Below are 25,672 nucleotides of genomic sequence, written 5' to 3'. Positions count from 1 at the left end.
GTGCAGCTCGTTGAGGTGAGCATTCACACTCAACCCAAAGATCTTCATGCTTTCTGTTTGTCCAGAGAGATCTAGTCATGTTTTCTGTCTGCCAGTTTCCCAGTGATGCTTTTTCCAGGCCCCTGGCCACAGAGATAACTGATTGGTCCCAGCCCATGAATCAGTATGTAATTGCAAACATGGCCTTTTCTCCTTCAAAGCTAAATCACCAACCAAGTGCACTTCTTGAAGTTATGCTGCTGGGAAGATTTGCCTTCTCCACTGTTCTTCAGAGATGCCCCATGGAGGGGCTGCAGTGCTGTACCTGTCCACTTTCACATGGTGCTTGTGTATCATTAAAAACAGCCATAAGCCAGACCCAAGTCTTCTCTTTCTCTGTCAGCTGATCAGAGGGAGCTCCCCATGGGCTGTAGGTGCAGGCTGGGAAAAGAAAACAGGGTGGTAGGGATGTGGACCATAGGCATTGGGGCCACTTCTTGGTGTGACCTACGTATGCCTTCACTGCCTGCGTGGGCCCCACCTCATATAACAAAATTTACATTTAATGATGAAATGGTTCTGTGCACACCCAGTTCAAGATGGGCTCTCAGGTCCCATGGTAACCTGCAAATTCATGGTCAAGTGTGCACTCTCTATCAAGGCTCAGTAGTAGGCCAAGAGCTGTCTCTCAAAATGAGAATGGTTATTTGTGAAGGATCGCAGAGTTTTGCTCTAAAACCCTGAGGGTCCACACTCAATTCATCTATGGAGGCTTGCCAAAGGCTCCAATCAGCATCCCTGTCTGCCACATAGAGTTCAAGTATCATCATTGAATCTGCTGGGTCTTATGGCCCAGGAGGCAAAACAGCTTGCATAGCCGCCCGTTCTATTACAGAGCCTTCTGTTCTGGGCCCTGCTAAAAACTAGCAGGAGGGCAGAGTAATGCACTCAATATGGAATATGTTATATCCAGAATCCAGAGAGACTCACTAAGCGTTGTGCCTCTCTTTAGGGTAGAACGAGGGGCCAGATGGAACAACCTATCTTTTGCTTTGGGAAGGATATCTCCATTTACCCCATATCTCTGATACACAAAACCACTAAATTTTTTAAAGATTTATTTATTTATTTGAAAGGTAGAGTTACCATACAGAAATCAACAAACAACAAATGCTGGAGAGGATGTGGGGAAAGGGCACCCTAACCTGCTGTTGGTGGGAATGTAAACTGGTAAAGCCACTGTGGAAAACAATATGGAGCTACCTCAAAAATCTGAATATAGACCTGCTGTATGACCCAGCCATCCCACTCCTGGGAATTTACCCAAGGGAAATGAAATCAGTAAACAAAAGAGCTATCTGCACCTCCATGATTATTACAGCTCAATTCACAATAGTGAAGACATGGAAGCAACCTAAATGCCCATCAACCAAAGACTGGATAAAGAAATTGTGGGATATGAACACTATGGAATACTACATGGCAGTAAAAAAGAATGAAATCTGGTCATTTGCAACAAAATGGAGCAAGCTAGAAAACCTCATACTTAGATAAATAACACAGTCCCAAAGAGACAAACACCATATGTTCTCCCTGATTTGGGAGGATTAATAGCGCAGCTAAAATGAAATCTATAGAAGCAAAATTGACACTTTTAGAACCAATGACTTGAATAGTCCCTGACCTGACTGTTGAGAGACAGTTTAACATTGTTACTTTTTACTTTGTATATCCTTTTTGTTTTGTTTTTTTTTTTCTCTGTTTTCTTTCTTCCTTCCTTCCTTCCTTCTTTCTTTCTTCCTTCCTTCCTTCTTTTCTCTTTCTTTCTTTCTTTCTTTCTTTCTTTCTTTCTTTCTTTCTTTCTTTCTTTCTTTCTTTCTTTCTTTCTCTTTTCTCTTCTTCATGCTAGATGCTGAACTCTTCATGTAACATAGAGTTAACCATATGTATTTTAAGTCAATTGGAAAAAGATCCCAGTTAAAGATAAGAGGGGGAATAATAGATGGATGAGGTAGTCTATAACAGTAAAGCAGTATAGTTCTGCATACAGTCCTACAGACTAACTTCTAAAGGTACAGTCTAAAAGCTTGTCATGGGACTCCAAAACCATAAAAATTGGTGATATAAATGCCATCTTAACTGTTAAAATAATCATATAGTCATATTAAATGTTAAAGTCAACATATAGATGGGTTTAAGTGTAAAAGTGATCATATAAATAACATCAAGTACTGGTAATAATAACAGAAGTAAAAAGAAAGGAAAGTCCAATATGGGCAGCAGTCCACACAGCAGACTCCTAGAATGACATTCGCTGTAAATAACACTCTGACCTCAGAATCAACCCTTGAGGCTTCCTGGTCTGGCTGAAAGGCCTGCAAGAGCATTTCAGGCATGGAAAGCCAAGACTCTGTGGCAAAAAATGTCCTATCCTACACTGAGGATCTCTGTGAGACCTCAGTGGAAAGAAAGGGTCATCTAAGAAGGATGTACTCTTCTCTGAAGGGAGGAGAGAACATCCATTTTGCTTATGGCTGTGTCCAAATACCAATGGAGTTTATGGTCACAGAAGGCTTCTATAGCCTTGGCAGCCCATGGCAAGAGCCTCGGGTGATCACTGACATCATAAATAAGAGTGTTAATTATTAAATCAACAACAGAAGTCACTGTGCACTTACACCCCATACAGGACCTCGGTCCCTAATGAGTTGTATGATGAGAATCAACTGCAAATTTTGTTCTCAAACTGTACTCTATATGTTGTGTGTGTGTGTGTGTGTGGGTGCAAACTGTTGAAATCTATGCTAAACATGGAGTTGATCCTCTGTATATAAAATCAAACTAAAAATGAACCATAATGAAGAAGGAGATGGGAGAGGGAGGGTAAGTATGGGGGAAAGAACCACTGTATTCCTAAAGCTGTATCTATGAAAAAACGCATTAATTAAATAAAAACTTCAAAAAAAAAAAAACACAACAAAGTAGCTCATCTTCTTGAAAAGTGGGGGGTGGGAGAGAAGAAGAGTAGAGTTACAGAGGCAGAAAGAGAGAGAGGGAGAAGAGGTGTTCCATCTGCTGCTTTACTCTGCAAATGGCCAGAATGGCCGGAGCTGAGCTGGCTGGAAGCCAGGAGCCAGGAGCTTCTTCTGGGTCTCTTATATGGGTGCAGGGGCCCAAGGACCTGGGCCATCTTCTACTGCTTTCCCAGGCCATGGCAGAGAGCTGGATCAAAAGTGGAGCAGCCAGGACTCAAACTGGTGCCCATATAGGATGCAGGCACTGCAGGCAGCGGCCCTACACTCTATACCACAGTGCCAGCCCCAAATCACTGAATTTTTATAAGATATGGTTTCCACTCCATGATACCGAAATGTTTTATCATTGTCTTTTTTTAAGATTTATATTTATTTATTTGAAAGAGTTACACAAAGAGAGAAGGTGAGGCAGACAGGGGGTGGAGAGAGTCTTGCATCCTTTGGCTCACTCCCCAATTTGCGCAATGGCCCGAGAAGCTCGTGGCTCCTGGCTTCTGATCAGCACAGCTCCAGTTATTGTAGCCATCTGGGGAGTGAACCAGTGGATGGAAGACCTCTCTCTCTCTCTGTGCCTCTCCTTTTCTCTGTGTAACTCTAACTTTCAAATAAATAAATATATAAATAAATAAATATTTTTTAAAAAAATAAAGCTTAAGTTCTCTGAATGAACCTTAGTTTAGTTTTGCCTTTGGAATCATGTAAAATTTTAAAATAATTATGAAATAAAAGTAATATTAAAATAAATTATTAAATAAATATTAAAATATTTATGTACCACTTATATATCAAATATCATATGGTACATACTATATATTATATAATAACTATTATATAACACATATTATATAACACATTATTATATATTATGTATATTTATATATAATATTATATATAAATAATATATGGTATATCCTATAACAATATGATATAATATTATATAATATATTATATAATTACTATATAAACACCATAATATATTAATATTATAGTAATATTAATATGTTGATATTATGTCATATATATCATAATTGTATATAATATATATTATATAATATAAATATTTATATAACAGTTATATATATTGAATACATATTAAAATAAATTTTAAAAAGTAATATTAAAATAAATTCTATCTAGAGCAATATGAACAAATGACATAAAATGAAAAAATGTACAAAGTTGACGGATTATGCACATCAGAACAAAATATTTCTAATGAATTGAAAATACATTAATATGACACTGTAATATTGCTGTGGAACATGTCCTAATGACACAAAGAAATGTAAAGAAACCTTAAACAATTTTCAGAACTCCTAATCATAGTAATAATATTATCCTCATTTTGAAAATATAATGTATGTATGATGGGTCTTCAAAAAGTTCATTGAAAATTCTACATTATATTTTATTCATTAAAATTATTTTAAGAAAAAAGTTTATCTGAGGGACTGGCATTGTGGTGTAGTGGGTAAAATCACTGCCTTGTGATGCTGGCATCCCACATGGATGCCAGTTCGTGTTCCAGCTGCTCCACTTCCAATCCAGCTTCTTGCTTGTTGCCTGGGAAAAGCAGTGGAGGATGGCCCAAGTGTTTGGACCCCTGCACCCATGTGGGAGACCTGGATGAAGCTCCTGGCTCCTGGATTTGGCCTGGCCCATGCCTGGCCATCTGAGAGAGTGAACTAGCAGATGGAAGGTCTGTCTTTCTCTTCCTCTCTCTTCCTCTTCTCTGTAACTCTTTGAAAATAAATCTTTTTTTTCTTTTTTAAAATGTTGTTTATATAAAAGAACAGATTTCATGTATTTCATACATATAGTTTTTTTTTTTTTGACAGGCAGAATTAGACAGTGAGAGAGAGACAGAGAGAAAGGTCTTCCTTCCGTTGCTTCACCCCCAAAATGGCCGCTATGGTCAGCGCTGTGCTGATCTGAAGCCGCAAGCCAGGTGCTTCCTCCTGGTCTCCCATGCAGGTGCAGGGCCCAAGCACTTGGGCCATCCTCCACTGCCTTCCCGGGCCACAGCAGAGGGCTGGACTGGAAGAGGGGCAACCGGGACAGAATCCAGGGTGCTGGCGCTGCAGGCGGAGGATCAGCCTAGTGAGCTGGGTGCTGGCCCTCATACATATAGTTTTTTTTTTTTTTTTTTTTTGACAGGCAGAGTGGACAGTGGGAGAGAGACAGAGAGAAAAGTCTTCCTTTGCCGTTGGTTCACCTTCTAATGGCTGCCGCGGCCGGCGCACCGTGCTGATCCGATGGCAGGAGCCAGGTGCTTCTCCTGGTCTCCCATGGGGTGCAGGGCCCAAGCACTTGGGCCATCCTCCACTGCACTCCCTGGCCACAGCAGAGAGCTGGCCTGGAAGAGGGACAACCGGGACAGAATCCGGCGCCCCGACCGGGACTAGAACCAGCCAGAGAGAGATAGAGAGGTCTTCCATTCGCTGGTTCACTCCCCAATCGGCTGCAATGGCTGGCGCTGCACCAATCTGAAGTCAGGAGCCAGGAGCTTCCTCCGGGTCTCCCATGTGGGTGCAAGGGCCCAAGGACCTGGGCCATCTTCCACTCCTTTCCCAGGCTGTAGCAGAGAGCTGGATCTGAAGTGGAGCAGCTGGAACTAGAACTACCATCTATATGGGATGTCGGCGCTTCAGGCCAGGGTATTAACCCGCTGTGCCACAGCGCTGGCCCCTCCAAGCAACTTTCTTGCTTTTCCTGAATGAGCTCTCAGATAACCAAATTGTTGGTGGGGGAAAATTTTCTTAAATAATGCAGCTAATACATTAAAAAGGAATGAAAGAATTAGAATGCCTTCTTCTTGCACCGCCTAACTTAGCTGAACAATGTGTCCTAGAGGCGATCCCTACTGACTGCTACCAGAATTAGCATTAGAGGAAGGATGATGGGGACAGGGACAGATATCTCTGACATCGTGCAACATTCCTTGGCACCGCCTGTGATTTTTACCCCAGCTCAGATTTCCCCTCCCCTGCCAGAGTCCCTCCTCAGTGCACGTGTGGTCTTTTTGCTCCCTGTTGCAGAGCCTTCTAATCCCTTGAAATCTGCTGGCTCCAGAATTCTGATTCATCCTAGAGAGCGGAAAAGCTAATGTCCCTTGGCAAACCCTTAACCAAGAGATGAGAGCAGGTGGACAAAAGCTTCTGCCTCTTCCATTCCAGGTGGGCGATGCTTGGATGTCTTCATGCTTCTCAAGAGGTGCAGTGGAGCTGCTCAGGGACACTTTTGCTGCTTGTCCTTTCTTTCCTGGGCCACCGGCTCTGCTCTCTGGCGATAGCTCCCTGGGGTCACCTCCCAGATGAACCTCCAGCATTAAATTCTTTTTCCAGACTTTACCTGGAGGAGCCAGAATGAGGACAGAACTGAATAATCTTAGATCAGGCTGACAACACTAGACCTCACTGGTTCACGGCATTGTTACAGAAAGAGAGACAACAAGACACTATCTTCAGCACCACATACTTGTATGGATAATGTTTTCCCCCAGATTGAGCTTGAATCAGATCAAGCTTCTGGTTCATAAGAACATGTTAAAGTATTCTGTGGGGTTGCAATTAGGCATCCAGAATGTGGGAAATTTAGGACAAGTAACCCAGTATCTTCCACAACTAAATGGTACAAAAAGAAAAAAGGAGGAGAAACCTGTAGGTTAAAAGATACCTAAGAGCTATGCCAACCAAATCTAATGGGTTTAGAATAGACAATATGTAAAAATTATAAGGAAGAAATTTTATTGGGGCAGGTGTTGTGCTAAAGTGGTTTAAGCCACTGGTTAGTGATATCAGAATTTGGACCCCTAAAAATTATACCAGAATGTGGCCTCTTAAAGTTCCCCAGAAGTCCCATCTGGGGTGCTACATATGTTACTGAAATTTGGGGTGCTATACGATATCACCATACACTTATTAATAAATCCCCAATATTAATAAGCCCGAGTGGGTTCTTGCCTAATATTTAGAGAAGAATTCTAAATACCAGCATAAATAAATGAGGCAGCATGGTACATTTTAAGCTTTTATTTAGTGTGAAAGATGCATAGGAGAGTGAGAGCTTTATCTAAGAGAGAGAGGTAAATCTGGGTTCATACCGAGCACCAGGAACCAGCCACGTGGAGGAGCATTTAGGCCAAGAAGCCTAGGGCTGGGGAGGGAGGGGAAGGAGGAAAGAGTGGACACACCTTGTTTCAGGCTTTTAATCCACTCTCAAAGTGGAGTGGTTAATTAACCTGATTGGCTGGTGGGCACTCAGGTGTGGCCAGCTAGGGGCATGAGGTCACACAGAGGTGTGGCGAAGGCGTGGTCTTCCAGCTCACAAACCTAATCAATTTTAGCCTGTATGCCTGCCTACTTCAGTTAGGACATCGTCATTCCTATTGAAGCACCTGGGGTAGAGTTCTGCCTCTGCTTCTGATCCAACTTCCTGCTAATGCACCTGGGATGCAGCAGATGATGGCCCAAGTACTTGGGTTCCTTCCATCCACGTGGGAGCCCCAAATGGGGTTCCTGGCTCCTGGCTCCTGGCTTCAGCCTGGCCCAACTCTGGCTATTGGCAGTATTTGGGGAATGAACTGGTAGATAGATGATCTCTTTTTCTCTTTCTGTATTTGCTCTCTCTTTTTGTTTTTCAAATTAAAAAAAAATCTTTAAAAAATCAGATGAATGAGGAAGTAGCTGATACTAAAGAATTGTTATTAATATTTTTTTGACAGGCAGAGTCAGACAGTGAGAGAGAGAGACAGAGAGAAAGGTCTTTCTTCTGTTGGTTCACCTCCCAAATGGCTGCTATGGCCGGCGAGCTGCACTGATCCGAAGCCAGGAGCCAGGTGCTTCTCCTGGTCTCCCACGAAGGTGCAGGGCCCAGACACTTGAGCCATCCTCCACTGCCTTCCCGGGCCACAGCAGAGAGCTGGTCTGGAAGAGGAGCAACCAGGACAGAACTGGTGCCCCAACTGGAACTAAAACCCGGGGTGCCGGCACCGCAGGCGGAGGATTAGCCCAGTAAGCCTTGGCGCCGGCCAAGAATTGTTATTAATTTTTAAGTGTGCTCTTTGATTATGTAGAGAGTCCTGTCTTGTAGTGGTATATACTTAAAATATTTATGAAGAAATGATATGTTTGATAATTGCTTTAAAATAATTCAGTGGGCAGGGAAATGGGTGGGGTGTAAATGAAAGGAGATGATCTCATGTCAGTGACCACAGAGCTGAGTGATGGATGGAGGGGTATTTAAAATGTGCATAAGAAATCGTTTTTCAAGAATGTATATTTCTCAAGAGACAGAAATAAGGAACTAATATACTAGAACTTTCGTGACAGACATATGCTGCCACCTTATGCTGAGCCATTTGGCTTCTTAGTCCCTCTGGGATTGTTATTTGTGAAACATGATCACATGCGGATTAACACGGTGCTTTCTCGCAGGAAGTGCTGGGCTCCCATCAAGCAGGGCATGCTCTCTAAGTAAGCTTTTTGGTGCTGATTCAGAGCCAAAACTGATGGTCTGAGGAAGTATTTGCGCATGCTCCAAAGATCCTATGAGTTCATTCCCTCACTCCTAGTCTAGTGCTGAAGATATCTCTAAATCTATACTTTTTTTTGAAAGACAGACTTCATTTTTTTTAATAAAAAGATTTTATTTAATGAATATGACAAACTTGATTTCACCCCTAGATTTATTGAGGTATGGTTGACATAAAAACTGTATATGTATAAGATGTACAAAGTGAGGCTTTGCTCTACATATACATTATGAAATATATTACCACAATCTAGATAATTAGCATTTCTATTATATGGTTTAGGTAAAACAAGGTAAGTATACAAACTTAACTATTTTGTGGTGGGAACATTCAAGACCTACTCTGTTAGCAAATTTCAAGCAGCTAGTACAGCATTGTTAACAAGGATAACTATATTGTGCATTAGGCTCCCAGATTTGAACTGTTTTATGACTGAGAGTTTGTACCTTTTGACCAACATCTCCCCATTTCTTCTAGCCCTTTGTAACCAATTCTGCTTTGTTTCTGTGAGTTCAGCTCTTAAATTCCACATGTAAGTTAAATTATGAACTGTTTGTCTTTCTGTACCTGGTTTACTTCACTCATGTCTTTCAGATTTATCTTAGTTGTTGAAAATGGCAAGATTTCCTTATTTTTTAGGACTGAATATCATTCCATTGTGTGTGTGCTTATACTTCATAATTTTTTTCCAGTCACTCATATGTGTCCCCCCCCCCCCATCTTCACTGTCTCTTGTCAACAATGGTGCAAAAGCTCTGGCCTCAGAATCAGCCCTAGAGGCATTCCAATCTGGCTGAAAAGCCCATGAGAGTATTTCAGGCATGGAAAGCCAAGACACTCTGGCAAAAAAAAAAACAAACAAAAAAAAAAAAACAAAAAAACAAAAAAAAACAAAAACAAAAACAAAAAAAACCCTAAATGAAAGATCTCTGTGAGTGAGATCCCAGTGGAAAGAACAGGTCTTCAAAGAAGGAGGTACCTTTCTCTGAAGGGAGGAAAGAACCTCCACTTTGACTATGACCTTGTCTAAATAAGATAAGAGTCAGAGAACTCAAAAGGCTTCCATAGCCTTGGAAACTCATGACTGGAGCATAGGGAGATTACTGATGCCATAGACAGGAGTGTCAATTGGTAAAGTCAACAACAGGAGTCACTGTGCACTTACTCCTCATGTAGGATCTCTGTCCTTAATGTGCTGTACATTGAGACTTAATGCTATAACGACTACTCAAACAGTATATTTCACTTTGTGTTTCTATGGGGGTGCAAACTGTTGAAATCTTTACTTAATGTATACTAAACTGATCTTCTGTAAAAAAAAAAAAGGAAGAAATTATCAATTCCCAACTTGACTCTCACTGGGATTAAACATGACAATAGGTCTGATCTGATTTCATCATCATTTAAAAAATCATCTATCATTTTTCACTTTATGTTTCTGTGTGGGAGCAAACTGTTGAAATCTTTACTTAATGTATGCTAAACTGATCTTCTGTATATAAAGAGAATCAAAAATGAAAAAAAAAACAATGGTGCAAAAGACACAGGAGTGAAGATATCTTTTCAATACAGTGGTTTTATTCCCTTTACACATGGACGAGGGATTACTGGATCATTTGGTAGTTCTATTTTAATTTAAAAAATATTTATTTTCATTTTATTTGAAAAGAAGAGAGCAAGCGAGGGGTGGGGGTGAGGAGAGAGAGAGAGAGAGAGAGAGAGAGAGAATATCTTCCATTAACTAGTTCACTCCCCAAATGCCAGCAATAGCTTCCCCAAGCCAGGAGCCCAGAACTCAGCCTGAGTCTTGCACATGGGTAACAGGGACACAAGTACTCGAGCCATCACCTGCTGCCTCCCAGGTGCTAAGTAGCAAGAAGTTGGAATCAGAAGCCAAGATGAGACAGGATCTAAGTCACTCAAGATATGGGCCTACCTAAGGGTGTCTTAACCTCTGTAACCTCCCCCCCCCATTTTAAATGTTTCGAGGCAGCTACATAATATTTACATAGTGGCGGTACCAATTTACATTGCTGCCAACAATGGACAGGGTTCTCTTTTCTCTACACCCTTGCCAGCACTCATTATCTGTTGTCTTTTGGATAATAGCCACCCTAACAGGTGTGAGGTGATTTGAATTTGCATTTCCCTACTGATTAGTGATATTGAGCACCTTTTCATACACTGTCTGTGGTCTTTTTTAGAAAAATGTTCAGGTCTCATTTAAAAATCAAGTTATCAGGGCTGGTGTTGTGTAGTGGTTAAGATGCCACCTGCAACTCCAGTATCCCATTTGGGTACCTGTTCGGGTCCCAGATGTTCCACTTCCAATCCAGCTCCCTGCTAATGCACCTGGGAAAGCAGTGGAAGATGGCCCAAATACATGGGCCCCTGATGCCCACATGGGAGACTCAGATGGAGTTCCAGGCTCCTGGTTTTGGCCTGACCCAGAATTGGCCATTGCTGCCATTTTGGGAGTGAACCAGTAGATGGAAGATCTCTCTCTCTTTCCCTCTCTCTCTCCTCCCCCATCTCTGCCCTACAAATAAATAAATAAATCTTTAAAAATATAAAAATAAAATTCACATTATTATTATTATTATTATTATTATTTGGCTATGGAGTTGCATGAGTTTCTTAGGTATTTTGGGTATTAATCCTTTATTGGATGCATGACTTACAAACATTTTCTCCCACCCCATAAGTTGTCTTTTCATTTTGTTGATTGTTTCTTTTGCTTCGCAGAAACTTTTGAATTTGAAGTAATTCCACTTAAGTTTGCTTTTGTTGCCTGTGCTTTTGGTGTCTTATCAAAAAAATCATTGACAAGGTCAAAGTCAAGGGAACTTTCCTCCTATGTTTTCTTCTTGGAGCTTTGTGCTTTCAGGCCTTACATTTAATTCTTTAATCTATTTTGAATTGATTTTTACATACGATGCAAGATTAGAGTCCAATTTCATTCTTTTGCATGTGAAAATCCAGCTAATCTGTATCTCTGAAGCAATTTACTTTGTTAATTTCCTCAATTGCCTAAGACCCATCAATTGTCTTTATATTACAGTTTTTGGTTTTATCTGATGCTGCAAACCAGATTTCTTGAGTGTCTTCTCATGGTGCTAAGTTGTGAAGTCAGTCCCGGTCCTCTGTGTGGGTAGACAACCCTTCTTCTTCTTTTTCTTCTTTTTTTTTTTACCTTTTATTTAATGAATATAAATTTCCAAAGTACAGCTTTTGGATTACAGTGGCTCCCCCCACCCCCCCATAACCTCCCTCCGACCTGCAACCATCCCATCTCCCACTCCCTCTCCCATCCCATTCACATCAAGATTCATTTTCAATTATCTTTATATACAGAAGATCAGTTTAGCATATATTAAGTAAAGATTTCAACAGTTTGCACCCACATAGAAACACAAAGTGAAAAATACTATTTGAGTACTAGTTATAGCATTAAATCATAATGTACAGCACATTAAGGACAGAGATCCTACATGAGGAGTAAGTGCACAACTCTTCTTCTTACCTCACAGGGAAAGGAGTGGAGTGGTGTGCCCTTTAGCTCCTGGAAGTGTGGTGAGAACTTGTATATTCTGAGTGACGACTGTGTGCCAAGTCCTATGCTATATGCTTTGTACAAAGGATCTCACTTTGCCTTCCATTATGGATGGAATGTTCCAGATGGCCTTTAAGGTTTTGAGGACAAAAGTCCCTCAAAACCTACTTTCTTATCCTCATTCTAGATGTGATTTTAGCTGCCTCTGTATTAGTTTTCTAGGGCTGAGGTAATAAAGTACTACAGACCGGGGACTTAAACAAAAATTTATTGTCTTAAGTTCTATCAGCTCTAAGTCCAAAATCAAGGTGTTGGTAGAGCTGGTTCCTTCTGAGCGCTGGGAGGTTTCTGTCCTTGACTTACCGATATCTGTCTTCACCCTATGTCTCTTCATATCATCTTTCTCTTTGCAAATCCATCTCTGTGTCCAAATTTCTTCCTTTTAATAACACAGTCATATTAGATTAAGGTCCATCCTCCTGATCTCATTCTGCAAAGCATCTATTTCCAAATTAGATTGTGTTCTGAGTTACAGAATGATAGAACTTCAACACATGATTTTGTCAAGGGTGGCAAAATTCAGTCCATAATTCTCCTATAGGGAACATTTCTTTTTAATTTCTTTTTAAATTTTATTTATTTGACAGGTAGAGTTACAGACAGTGAAGAGAGAGAGAGAGAGAAAGGTCTTCCTTCCGTTGGTTCATTCCCTCAAATGGCTGCTATGGCCGGCGCTGCGTCGATCCAAAGCCAGGAGCCAGGAGTTTCTTCCTGGTCTCCCATGTGGGTGCAGGGCCATCCTCCACTGCTTTCCTAGGCCATAGCAGAGAGCTGGACTGGAAGAGGAGCAACCGGGACTAGAACCGGCTCCCATATGGATGCCGGCGCCACAGGAGGAGGATTAAAGTGAGCCATGGCGCCGGCCCCTAGGGAACATTTTTTAAACTTCTGGAGTAACTTAGGAGTTTTCTTAAGAATTTGGTTTGTTAGTTATTACTAAATGGGCACCAGTGAGAAAATTGGGAGAATGCAAAAGGATGGGAACGTTCAGTTTAATGTTCTGGGAAATCTTGGAGACAAACGCGAGGCTATGGCAGTCTGTGAAGTGCTCAGCGTTCCACGTGAATTACCGTGCTTAAGACTGGCTGTTGATTCGATAGTCCACAAATAGCTGCTGAGCAACTTTTCATTAGCTTTAACTCTCACTCTGACTTTTCCTCTCCCTAAACTCTGCAGGAGGCAGAGGCTGTAGTGATGCTAGAACTCCAGGACCTGATGCAAAGGAGTTGGGCAAAGCCACTGATACCACAGAAGTGTACCTTTCTCCACTCGGAGAAACGTAGCTGTGGAGAAAGAAGGGGAAATGACTCCTTCCTCAGCAAATAGAATCAACAAGTAAAACAATAAGTACAACAAAAAGGAGGTAGTAGAAAGGGTGTAAGCTGAGATATTTCTGTTTGCAAAACTCAGTAAAAGCTGGTGAAAATGCTGAGAAATATAGGAGGCAGAGTAATTCTTGTGTTGATCTGGGAAAGAAAAACTAAGGAAGCCATTTGGGAAGTGGGTGAACTGTAGAGTGTGGGATAGCCAGTAGCAGAAGCTTGGCTAAATCCTGATATTTCCAATTCCCACTGGGTGTGGCTCAGCTGTGACCCCAGAATTCAAATATGGGCTCTCCCTACATATGCTCTTCCATTTAGCCATCCTCAGCCTTCACTCACCATCTGCTGTGCGAGTCTTTGCTCCACCTGCTCATTTGCTCTCAGAGGTCCCATAGCCAGCTCTGGATAACGGACAATCCCTCTGCCAAGGAACCCCGAGTACAGCCTGCTTCCTTCCCTTCCTTCTTTGTCTTCCTTGCTTCTCTTGTCTGGCTGGGGAAATGGGCTTACAACTAGACCAATCAGCACCTATTCTACACGCTAGGTGCTTGAGGGAAGTGAAGCCAGAAATCTGCTGATGAAGACTCGCAAATATAAAAATATCTATATTCTATAGCTAACGGATGATGCAGCTTACGTGTGGTTGCTCTGAGGGTGAAAAGCAAGTCCAATAGGTGGGGTGGTTGTCAGTATAGCTGGACACTTTTATAACTGGACATTTCATTCAGCTATGGCTCCTCGCTGCAATTTGACGTATGGACTTCACTAGGAAATATTGCTTTGGGTTGTCAGAGGTTAAAAAGAGGAATGCTGAGACCAGGTGGTTACAATACAGGCCCTGAAGTGTGGATTTTGCTAAGGTGATGCTAAGGGAAAAGAAGAGAATTGAGAGGGGCCTTCAGTGTTCTGTGGAAGCCCTGGATTTGCTTCCTGTGGCCAGCACAATGGTGTGGTTTCTTTCTTTCCTTTTTTTTTTTTTTCTTTTTGACAGGCAGAGTGGACAGCGAGAGAGAGAGAGAGACAGAGAGAAAGGTCTTCCTTTTCCGTTGGTTCACCCCACAATGGCCGCTGCGGCTGGAGCGCTGAAGCCGGTGCACTGTGCTGATCTGAAGGCAGGAGCCAGGTGCTTCTCCTGGTCTCCCATGGGGTGCAGGGCCCAAGCACTTGGGTCATCCTCCACTGCACTCCCTGGCCACAGCAGAGAGCTGGCCTGGAAGAGGAGAAACTAGGACAGAATCTGGCACCCCGACCAGGACTAGAACCCGGTGTGCCAGCACCGCAGGCAGAGGATTAGCCTGTTGAGCCACGGTGCTGGCCCATGTGGTTTCTATTTATCTTATTTGAAAGGTAGCAGGGGTGGTAGGATATATCATCCATTTGCTGAATCACTCACAAATGGGCTGGGACAGGCTGAAGCCAGGAGCTAGGAACTCCATCTGGGCCTCCTACATGGGTGGCAAGGACACAAGTACTTGATCCATCACCTGCTGCCTCCCATGATGCACATTAGCAGAAAGCTGGATTTCAAGCAAAATAGCCAGGACTTGAATCAGGCACTCCATTATGAGATGTGGCATCCCACGTGGCTGCTCAACACATTGCGCCATGACAAGCCCTCTGGTTTGCAGAGGAGGCACTGGAGGCTGCCTAGGGTTTTCTCTTTATTTTTGACCTCCAAACTTATGTTCTCTTTTCCTTGCCTTATAGCTAGGTTTTTCTGCTTCTTATTGCTCTCCACTCCCTCCTTCCAGTTCCATGTCATTTTTGTGACCATCGCTACATTCCTACAATTGCCAGACTTCTTGTTTTTCCTTCTTTCTTGAGACTTGCCCAATACTATGAATATAAAACTTTTTTTGGGGGAGGAGTGGAAGGCAAGAAGTAGGTTCTTGGCCGGCGCCATAGCTCAATAGGCTAATCCTCTGCCTATGGCGCTGGCACACCGGGTTCTAGTCCCGGTCGGGGCACCGGATTCTGTCCTGGTTGCCCCTCTTCCAGGCCAGCTCTCTGCTGTGGCCTGGGAGTGCAGTGGAAGATGGCCCAAGTGCTTGGGCCCTGCACCCCATGGGAGACCAGGAGAAGCACCTGGCTCCTGCCTTCGGATCAGCGTGATGCGCGGCGGCCATTGGAGGGTGAACCAATGGCAAAGGAAGACCTTCCTCTCTGTCTCTCTCTCTCACTGTCCACTCTGCCTGTCCAAAAAAAAAAAAAAAAAAAAAAAAAAAGAAGTAAGTTCTTAATGAAAAAAGAAGGACAACAGGCCTTGAAATTCTAGTGGAAACTCCTAGACATAATATTACTAGAGTGGTATCTCTGGACACTCAAACTTGTTATTAAGTATCAAATTAGGGCTAGAATTTTTTCCTGTGATTAAGTTCCTTATCTCCAAATGAGGAAATAGCATTGACCTATCATAGTGAATGTCAGCCATAATGTCTCTGGAGGGTTCCCTGCTGTGATCCTTTGGCATATGCAAGGGGATTTCAATAAGTTTGTGGGAAATAGAATTAAAAGATAAGTTTATTTTGGTACAAAATTTTTGGAAATGATGTGCATGAGGTGTCTTCAAAAAGTTCATGGAAAAGAAAATTATGTAAAAGTGGCAGTGAATTTCAAATGCAGATGTCTTTTTTTTTAGAAAAATGATTTTATTGATTTATTTGAGAGGTAGAGTTAGAGAGAGGGAGAGACAGAGAGAGAGGTCTTCCATCTGCTGGTTAACTCCCCAAATGGCTGCAATGGCCGGAGTTAGGCCAATCTGAAGCCAGGAGCAAGGAGCTTCTTCCAGGTCTCCATGAAGGCATGGGCACAAGCACTTGGGCCATACTCCACTGCTTTCCCATCCATAGCAGAGAAAAATAGGAAGAGGAGCTGCTGGGATAGGAACCAGCGCCCATATGGGATGCTGGTGCTGCAGGCAGAGGCATAGCCTACTACTCCACAGCGCTGGCCCCACAAAACTTATCTTTTTTAAAAAAATTATTCATTTATGGGAGAGGGAGAGGGAGAGGGAAAGGGAAAGGGAGAGGGAGGAAAGGGAGGGAGAATCTTATCCACTGATTCACTCCCCAGATCCCAAATGCCTGTAACAGCTGGGGCTGTGTCAGGCTTACACTAGGCACCAGAAAGTCAATCTGGGTCTCCCATGTGGGTGTCAGGGACCCAACTACCTGAGACATCATCTTCCCCAGCTGTTGGAGGCATTTGGGGAGTGAACCAGAAGATGGAAGTGCTGCTCCACCTTTCAAATGAAAATAAATAAATAAATAAATAAATATTTCTTAAAAATGATCTCATAATAAATACCCACAGAGATCACATAAACAAGACTAGTGTCTGCTAATACTATCTGAAAGAATTAAAAAGGAGAGAATGATCCAACATGGGAAGCGGGATACACAGCAGACTCATAGAATGGCAGATGTCCTAAACAGCACTCTGGCCTCAGAATCAGCCCGTAAGGCATTCGGATCTGGCTGAAGAGCCCATGAGAGTATTTTAGGCCTGGAAAGCCAAGACACTCTGGCAAAAAACAAACAAACAAACAAAAAAACAAACCAACAACAACAACAAAACCAAACCAACAAAAACCAAACAACAACAACAACACCTAAATGAAAGTTCTCTGTGAGTGAGATCCCAGTGGAAAGAATTGGGCCATCAAAGAAGGAAGTACTTTTCTCTGGAGGGAGGAGAGAACTTCCACTTTGACTATGACTTGTCTAAATAAGATCAGAGTTGGCGAACTCAAAAGGCTTCCATAGCCTTGGCAACTCATGACAAGAGCCTAGGGAGATTACTGATGCCATAAACAAGAGTGTCAATTGTTAAGTCAACAGCAGGAGTCACTGTACACTTACTCCCCATGTAGGATCTTTGTCCTTAATGTGTTGTTCAATGTAAATTAATGCTATAACTAGTACTCAAATAGTACCTTACACTTTGTGTTTCTGTGTGGGTGCAAACTGTTGAAGTCTTTACTTCATATATACTAAACTGATCTTCTGTATATAAAGAGAATTGAAAATGAATCTTGATGTGAATGAGATGGGAGAGGGAGCAGGAGATGGGAGGGTTGCAGGTGGGAGGGAAGATATGGAGGGGGGGAAGCCACTGTAATCCAAAAGCTGTACTTTGGAAATTTATATTTATTAAATAAAAGTTAAAAAATAATAAAAACAAAAAAATACCCACAGAATATTTTCAAAAAAGTACATGAAATGTTTTAACAAAAATGTTGTTAATTAATGTAAAAACCCAAAGAGATACAGTGGCACTATGCTGCACTAAATTGAATAATGATGTCCTACGGAAAAGAATGAATTGCAATTTAACAGCTAAAATGAGACTGGAAGGAAATAAGAGAAAGGTTTAGGGACAGATTATCCAACATTTGTATTTACCTCAAAGGTAATGCTTCCTTCAAGTAGTAATGGGTTTTACCTATTAGCTAATATAAATTTGAGCTTTTTCTCTGACTCCTAATTACTCATATTCCATCATCAGATATAATTAGTAATTTACTGCACTGCAGTGTGGCATAAAGTGACTGTCCTTACCTGAAGCAGAATGTCACACCCATCCCCAAGCTTCTCTTCCAACACACAGTGGCATAGCTGTTCCTGGTGCATGTTTATGTTGCTGCTATGAAATAGTTGTGTTTACTTGTAAATTGTTTTTATTTCAGAAACAAATATTGTGAAGGAAGGAGATAGTTGATTGTAGAATTTGCTGCTGACTTTTAGCTGTAGCTGCTTATCAGAAAAGGTTGGTGCTATTCCAGCATTCCCTGTAGAATTCTGTAATAGCTGAGTGTCATGCATAACATTTTGCCATTTATCATTATAATGTAATAGAGAGGTACCTTATGGGGATGAGGCTAGAAAGAGCTTTTATATGATTACATCATATGGTGATAGATGTTAACAATTTGTGCTTGTTATGAGAACAGTTTTCTGAAGAGAATTCTTGATAAATTTTTGCAATTGCTGCTCTGTAGATATATATATAAATATAGCAAATATTATATCATAAATATAAATAACAAAGTTAGAAATAGGCAAGAGGGACTTAAAATTTGCCTGGATAAAACAAATTAGAATTTGTGCGTATTTGCTCAGGTCTCATTTTGATTAAAGGACATCAGAGAAGAATGGGAAAAAAAAAGAGAAGTACTCTAGGAAAATATTTACTGGAATTATAATCTATGCCTCTGTGACCTCTGTACTGAATTATTAAAGGATATGCAAGTGGAGACCATAGAGAATATTCCTTAGATATTTGAGTTGGAACTGGAGAAACTGGAGAACTGGAGAAAGACTGAGAATTATTAGAAATCTCATTGTATCTCTATTCTTTTTTTTAAGGGAGAAATTAAAAAAAAATAAATTTACTTTAATTTTGTTTGAAAGGCCTACACAGAGAGAGAAGGAGATAAAGAGAGAAGATACCATCGCTGGTTTACTTTCCAAATGCCTGATACAGTTGAAGCTGGGCAGTTCAAAGCCAGGACGCTAGATGTCAACCCTTGATCTCTCAAGTGAGTGTCAGAGACATAACTACCTGAACCGTCAGCTTCCCCCTCCCAGGGTGTGTGTTAGCAGTAAGCAGAGCCTGGACTCAAATCCAAGTACTCCAGTATGGGATGTTGGTATCTTAAGGGTGTCTTAACTGCTGCACAAAACAGCCACTCCTATGTCTATGTTCTTAAAGGTCAGATGACAGATAAGTACCAGACCTGGTCCTACCCCTGGGAGCTGGTTTTGGAATTGCCGAGTTGAGAATATGTGTACTTCATAAACTAAGATGTCGACTTGTTCCTGACTTCAGTAACTGGGGCTCATTTTACGAAGGAAGAACACAAATGCTTTGCTAGAACCTGCCTGTTACTCTCTTAGGTGCCTCCAAAAAGTGCATGGAAAGTGTGTATTATGAACAAATTATGCATGGATTTTAATTTTTTGCACGGAACTATATCTTTTAATTCCATTTTCCATGAACTTTTTGAATTTCCCTTGCTCAGCTGAAGGGAGGTAAGCAACGTGTGTATATGCCTGTGTGCATTACACATGTGTATTTTACCTGACTGGCTACTATATCAATGTCAGCTAGCAAAAACTTAATGTATGCTTACAGTGTACTTCACATTGTGAATAATATGATGGGAGACCAAGAGGGCATAACACATGACTCCTACGCACTAAATGCTGTATTCAGGATTTGTAACCAGCTCCACCTGATTTCAAATCCTATCTATTATATGCACTACACCACAGAAAAAGCATTTTGCTTACTTTATTTTATTTAATATTTATAATAAGCTGGCAAAATACTTATTGTTTGTGGTTCTCCAGAAACCTCAGCCATTTCTTATTTATTTATTTATTATTATTTTTTTATAGTGAGAGAGAGAGAGAGAGACAAAGGTCTTCCTTCTGTTGGTTCACCCCCCAAATGGCCACTACGGCCGGTGCACTGCGCCGATCCAAAGCCAGGGGCCGGGTGCTTCCTCCTGGTCTCCAATGAGGGTGCAGGGCCCAAGGACTCGGGCCATCCTCCACTGCCCTCCTGGACCACAACAGAGAGCTGGACTGGAAGAGGAGCAACCGGACAGAACTGGCGCCCCAACTGGGACTAGAACCCAGGGTGCCGGTGCCGCAGGTGGAGGATTAGCCTAGTGAGCTGCAGCGCCAGTCAAACCTCAGTCATTTCAACATAAGAAGCCAAGTTAGGAATAAAAGAAATGGGAAAACGTTTTATACAATCAAAGGAACAGCGCCAATGACCCTGTGTATGCAGGTTCTTGCGTGTACAGTTAGCTTGTTGTAATTTTATATATGAGTAAACAGAGGACTAGAGGAGGCAAATAGTCTTGCTAAGTTTGTGCTGCTGAAATAGCATATGTAGAACTCATATTTAAATCTCACATTGTTGATTTTTCTCTATCTCATGCTGCCTTCCCCTAGGCTGGGGATTTCAGTTGGTAGTAGCATATAGGATTTTTGTTTTCAACAATTAAAAAATGAAAAAAAAATTTGAAAGGCATACACACACATGTACACATACACACAGAGGAATAGAGATGGGGAGAGAGTGAGAGGGAGAGAAAGGGAGAGAGAGAAAGAGAGATCTTTCATAGTCTGGTTTGCTCCCCCAAATGCCTGTAACAGCCTGGGCTGAGTCAGGCTGAAGCCAGGAACCTGGGACCCAATTCCAGTCTCCCACATGGTAGGCAGGGTCTGAATTACTTGGATATGGGTGTGAATTAGCAGGAAGCTAGAATTGGAAGTGGAATTGGAAGTGGAATCAGCGTTGAACCCAGATGCTCTGATACGGGATGCACCCTAAATTGGGCCTCTCTGCTGTGCCAATACCTGCCCCCAGGACTTTTATAGGCAGAGAAAAGGTTTGATAACTTTCACATGTAGGTTTGCCAACCACCTCCCTATTAAGGTGTCACTAGAGAGATGTACATCATGACTCTAAACAAGACCAGGCCTCCTTAGAAGGTTTTGCTTATTTTTGTCACTTTAACATACTTTAGTTGAAAGAATAAATGCTATCTCAATGATAGCCTGATCCATATTCTTTCTTTTTAAAGGATTTATTTTAAGTGTTTGAAAGGCAGGGTTACAGAGAGAGCACATGCAAGAGAGAGATCTTCATCCACTGGTTCACACCCCAAATGTCTGCAACAGCTGGGGCAGGGCCTGACAGGAGCCAGGAGCCTGGAGCTGGGAGCTTCATTCAGGTCTCCCACGTGGGTGCTAGAGTTCAAACACTTGGGGCATCTTTTGCTGCCTTTCCAGGCACGTTAGCAGGGAGCTGGATTGGAAGTAGAGCAGCTGGGACTTGAACTGGCTGGCACCTGTATGGTATGCTAGCAGTAATAGATGGTGGCTTTATTTACTATGCCACAATGCTGGGCCTTGATCCAGATTCTTAAATGAGCCCTTAAGAGACTTTTGCATATACCAAACAATGTTCATTTTCAAAGAGAATAAACTATTACCCCAGCGTTCTTTCGACAAATGCTAGGTGATACTAATTTTAAGACTAATGGTGAAGGAGAAAATCTCGGTTCAGACTCACAGTAGAGCATTCAATGCACGTGGGAATAGGTGCCCTTCTCCCATCTGCTTTGGAGGGTGCGGAAGCCGGAGGCTGTCAGTAAGCACCTTCACATGACTCCGACTTCGTCATTTATGGGGCTCGCTGCTCCTCACCAGATGGGCATTTATGAGCCAGAGTACAGCGGTTGCTCTTTGTAGATAGCTTACCTACATCCTTTTAATTGTAACTCAACTCTGGAAGTACCAGGAAAATGAAATGCTTGCTGTAATAATTAGTTTGAAAAGTTTAAATATCACCCATTGTGTGCATGTTATATTTCGAGATTTAAAAAAAAAATTAATCTAAAAGGTTGGAAAAAAAGTAGTGACAGCATTCTTTTCCAAGAAACATCAGGTTTTCCATGGTTAATTAGTTAATACTGTACTTGTAAAGCACTTAGAAGATGAAAAGCACCATGTAATTAAGTGTCGCCTCACTTATCTGCACGGATAGACTTTAATCACATTATAAGGTCAGAGACTATCTATTTTGCTGCACTGGAAAAAGAATCCCTGCCGCCACCCTTCCCCCCCGAATGTAGATACTTCTTTAGAAGAAAATATGGGGAGAAATTATATTCCCTGGGCTTCTTTCAATATTTCTTGCCTTTAAACCAAAAGAGACTTTTGTAGTTCCTGTGGGCTTTGTAATTTATGGTTACAGGTTAATAGTGGTTGGGGGAAAAGTTGGGGTCTGGCAAGGCCATGAGATGTAAATGAGCCTGTATAAACCTGAGGACTCGACATCTTGTCCAGCTATTCTCCAGTGTCTACCGACCCCTAACACAAAACATGATTTGAACCAAGACTTCTACTCAGACTCTTGCCCCTAATTTTATTATTTTTTAAAAAAATTATTTTCAATTTATTGCAAAGGCAGAGGGACAGAGAGATATTTCACCCACTGGTTCACTCCTCAAATGTTCACAACAGCTAGAGGCGGGGCCAGGTTGAAGCCAAAAGCCAGAAACTCCATCTGGTACTCTCAAGTGGCTGTCAGGGACCCAAGCACTTGAGCCATCATCATTTGCTGCCTCCCAGGACCACTGGCAGGAAGCTGTAATGGAAGGGGTGTAGCCAGCACTCAAACCAGGGACTCCAAAATGGGATGCAGGCATTCAGAGAAGCAACTTATCTGCTAGGCCAAATGCCTGGCTCCTCCCTCCTCTGACAATTTTATTCTGATTTAAATACTGGCATTCTTTTTACCTTGAGAGTTTCAATTTGCAGTTATCCTTTCTCCTTCTCGCCTTTGTTGTCTAGCCAGTTATTACATCCTAGACTTAATGGATTTGTCTCTTCTTTTCCCAACCCCAGCTGCAGTTTTGGTTTAGGTTTTCTGGTCAAATGCCTTTTTTTGTTTCTTCCCTTTTTTTCTATTAGCACATTTTGACATTTTGAGAGATCTTGAGCATCTCAGATGAAAGCTTTTTTTTTTCTTTGAACATGGAATTACATTTCAACCATGAACTATTGCCTCCTATACTGTGAATAGCATTTGATGCTAACACCTTAAGATTCTACCATTAGTGGAAGTTCTGCTCCAGAAATTTCTAAAGATTTGTGTGAAGAGATAATTAAGTAGATTTTTAAGTTAGTGAATTATTTATTTTGCAATTAATTAAGGTTGGCATATTCTTTAAAATTTTATACTGAAGACTCATATTTTAAAAATATTTATAAAATTCTGAGTAGCTTTTTATTTATAATACTAATATCCAAAAACCTAAGGAGAAAAAAATTAATGAACTAATATTCATAAAGAGTTCCAACTCCAGGTCTCATGCCTGTTGCCTTTAGAGTATGGTGATTTCTCCATTTTCCATTCTTTCTTTTTATTTTATTTATTTATTTATTTATTTTTGACAGGCAGAGTGGACAGTGATAGAGAGAGACAGAGAGAAAGGTCTTCCTTTTGCCGTTGGTTCACCCTCCAATGGCCGCCCCGGCCGGCGCACCGCGCTGATCCGAAGGCAGGACCCAGGTGCTTCTCCTGGTCTCCCATGCAGGTGCAGGGCCCAAGGACCTGGGCCATCCTCCACTGCACTCCCGGGCCACAGCAGAGAGCTGGCCTGGAAGAGGGGCAACCGGGACAGAATCCGGCACCCCGACCGGGACTAGAACCTGGTGTGCTGGCGCCGCAAGGCGGAGGATTAACCTGTTGAGCCACGGCGCCGGCCCATTCTTTCATTCTTAATAAGCTATGATCTTTGTAAGATATTTAGCCTGCAATTCAAACAGCTAGACTTTACCAACAGACACATCCAATTAATACAGAGTTGAGCTTTTTCTTTTTTTTTTTTTTTCTGAATTTTTTTAAAAGCAAATCAGTGGGGCATTTAGTCTAATGATTAAGATACTTGGGTCCCACACTGGAGCACCTGGGGTTGCTTCCTGGCTTTGGCTCCTGCTAATGCAGACCCTGACTGCAGCCTCCTGCTAATGCAGACCCTGAGAGGCTCAAGTAGTTGCATTCCTGCCACCCTTGTGGGAAACCTGGGCTGTGTTTCCAGTTCCTGACCTGGACTCTGGCCCAGTGCCGGGTATTTCTGGCATTTGGGAGTGAATCAGTGGATGGGAGCTTGTTCTCTGTGTCTCTCCTTTTCACTCTCTTTTTCTCAAATAGATAAAAGCTTTAAAAATGAAACTAAATCAAAAGTAGAGCTTTTAATTAAAAACAGCAGCATATGCCACATTAAAGAATAGTATATTCTTTTTTAAAAAGATTTATTTATTTATTTGAAAGTCAGAGTTATACAGAAAGAGGAAAGGCAGAGAGAGAGAGAGAGGTCTTCCATCCGATGGTTCACTCCCCAACTGGCTGCAACAGCTGGAGCTGTGCTGATCCGAAGCCAGGAGCCAGGAGCTTCTTTGAGGTCTCCCACACAGGAGCAGGGGCCCAAGGACTTGGGCCATCTTCTACTTCTTTCCTAGGCCACAGCAGAGAGCTGGATCAGAAGTGGAACAGCCGTGTCTCGAACTGGTGCCCATATGGGATGCTGGCGCTTCTGGCAGGGGCATTATGCGTCACAGCACTGGCCCCAAGAATAGTATATTCTTAAAGAGACAAAAACTTAGGCATATTTTATTATTTGATGCTTTATTTTAAAATTCTTTTTTGCTTTATACCTTTAAAAAGAAACATACTCAGTTATATTATTAATTCAGTATCAAAATTAGCTTGTTTGAAATTTTTTATTGTGGCAAAATCATAATAAAAATAAAGACCATAAAATGCATGTAAAATGAATCACATGCACAAAATTAACATTTTAACTATCTTAGGTCATCAGTTCTGTGACATTAAGTACATTGGACGTAGAACATTCCCCCGAACTGGATCTGTGTGCCTGACATGCAGAAAACCATGGGGGTGGTGGAAGAAAGAAGTGCTTATTGCAAAGCACAGAGCAAAGAGCCTGGCAGCTGCCCCTTAATTTCCAGGCTCCCCAAGGAGGGTTATAGAGGTGAAGATTCATGTGGATTGGAGTTGGAACGAGAGAAGCATGCTCATGCATGTCCAGTCCAGGATCCTGGTTGGTCAGTGGTGCCTGTGGCCTTCCTTGATTGGTTGGTGATATGTTATTCTTTATGATGGAAAAGTGGACTATATGCAGATGGTACATATTCTCTGCCCCGGGCCTGGAATTCCTGGAAAAAAAAATCCCTTGAGATCAGACCAACCATCAAGATGTTATCTATTGGAGAAAGAGATAAGAATTTAAAATAGAGGCATAACTACAGTGTACAAGAGAAAGCAGGATTTATTTAAAGCAAGAAAGTAACGTATATATTCATGCATGAGTGTGGGCCATCCCACATGGAGATAAACCTGCCATGAATGGTCCAAAGAGTTGCCTATGAGGAAAGAGTATGGGGACAGGCCAGAGAAGGATCAACAAGGGCAAGAAGCCAGAATGCAAAAAAGACTACTCACATGTAACCGTCCCCTTTATAGGGTAGCGGGATGGCCCTCTAATTGAATATAGAAATGGGATAGAGTTTTGGTAAGGTTTGTGTGAGTCTCTCTGAGAGTTTCAATGTGCCTCCACATGGAGTTTACTTCCATATGGCCATCA

This window comes from Oryctolagus cuniculus, chromosome 10 (genome assembly GCF_964237555.1).
Source record: "Oryctolagus cuniculus chromosome 10, mOryCun1.1, whole genome shotgun sequence".
In the NCBI taxonomy this organism is placed as follows: domain Eukaryota; kingdom Metazoa; phylum Chordata; class Mammalia; order Lagomorpha; family Leporidae; genus Oryctolagus; species Oryctolagus cuniculus.
Note: the sequence above shows the minus strand (reverse complement) of the source record.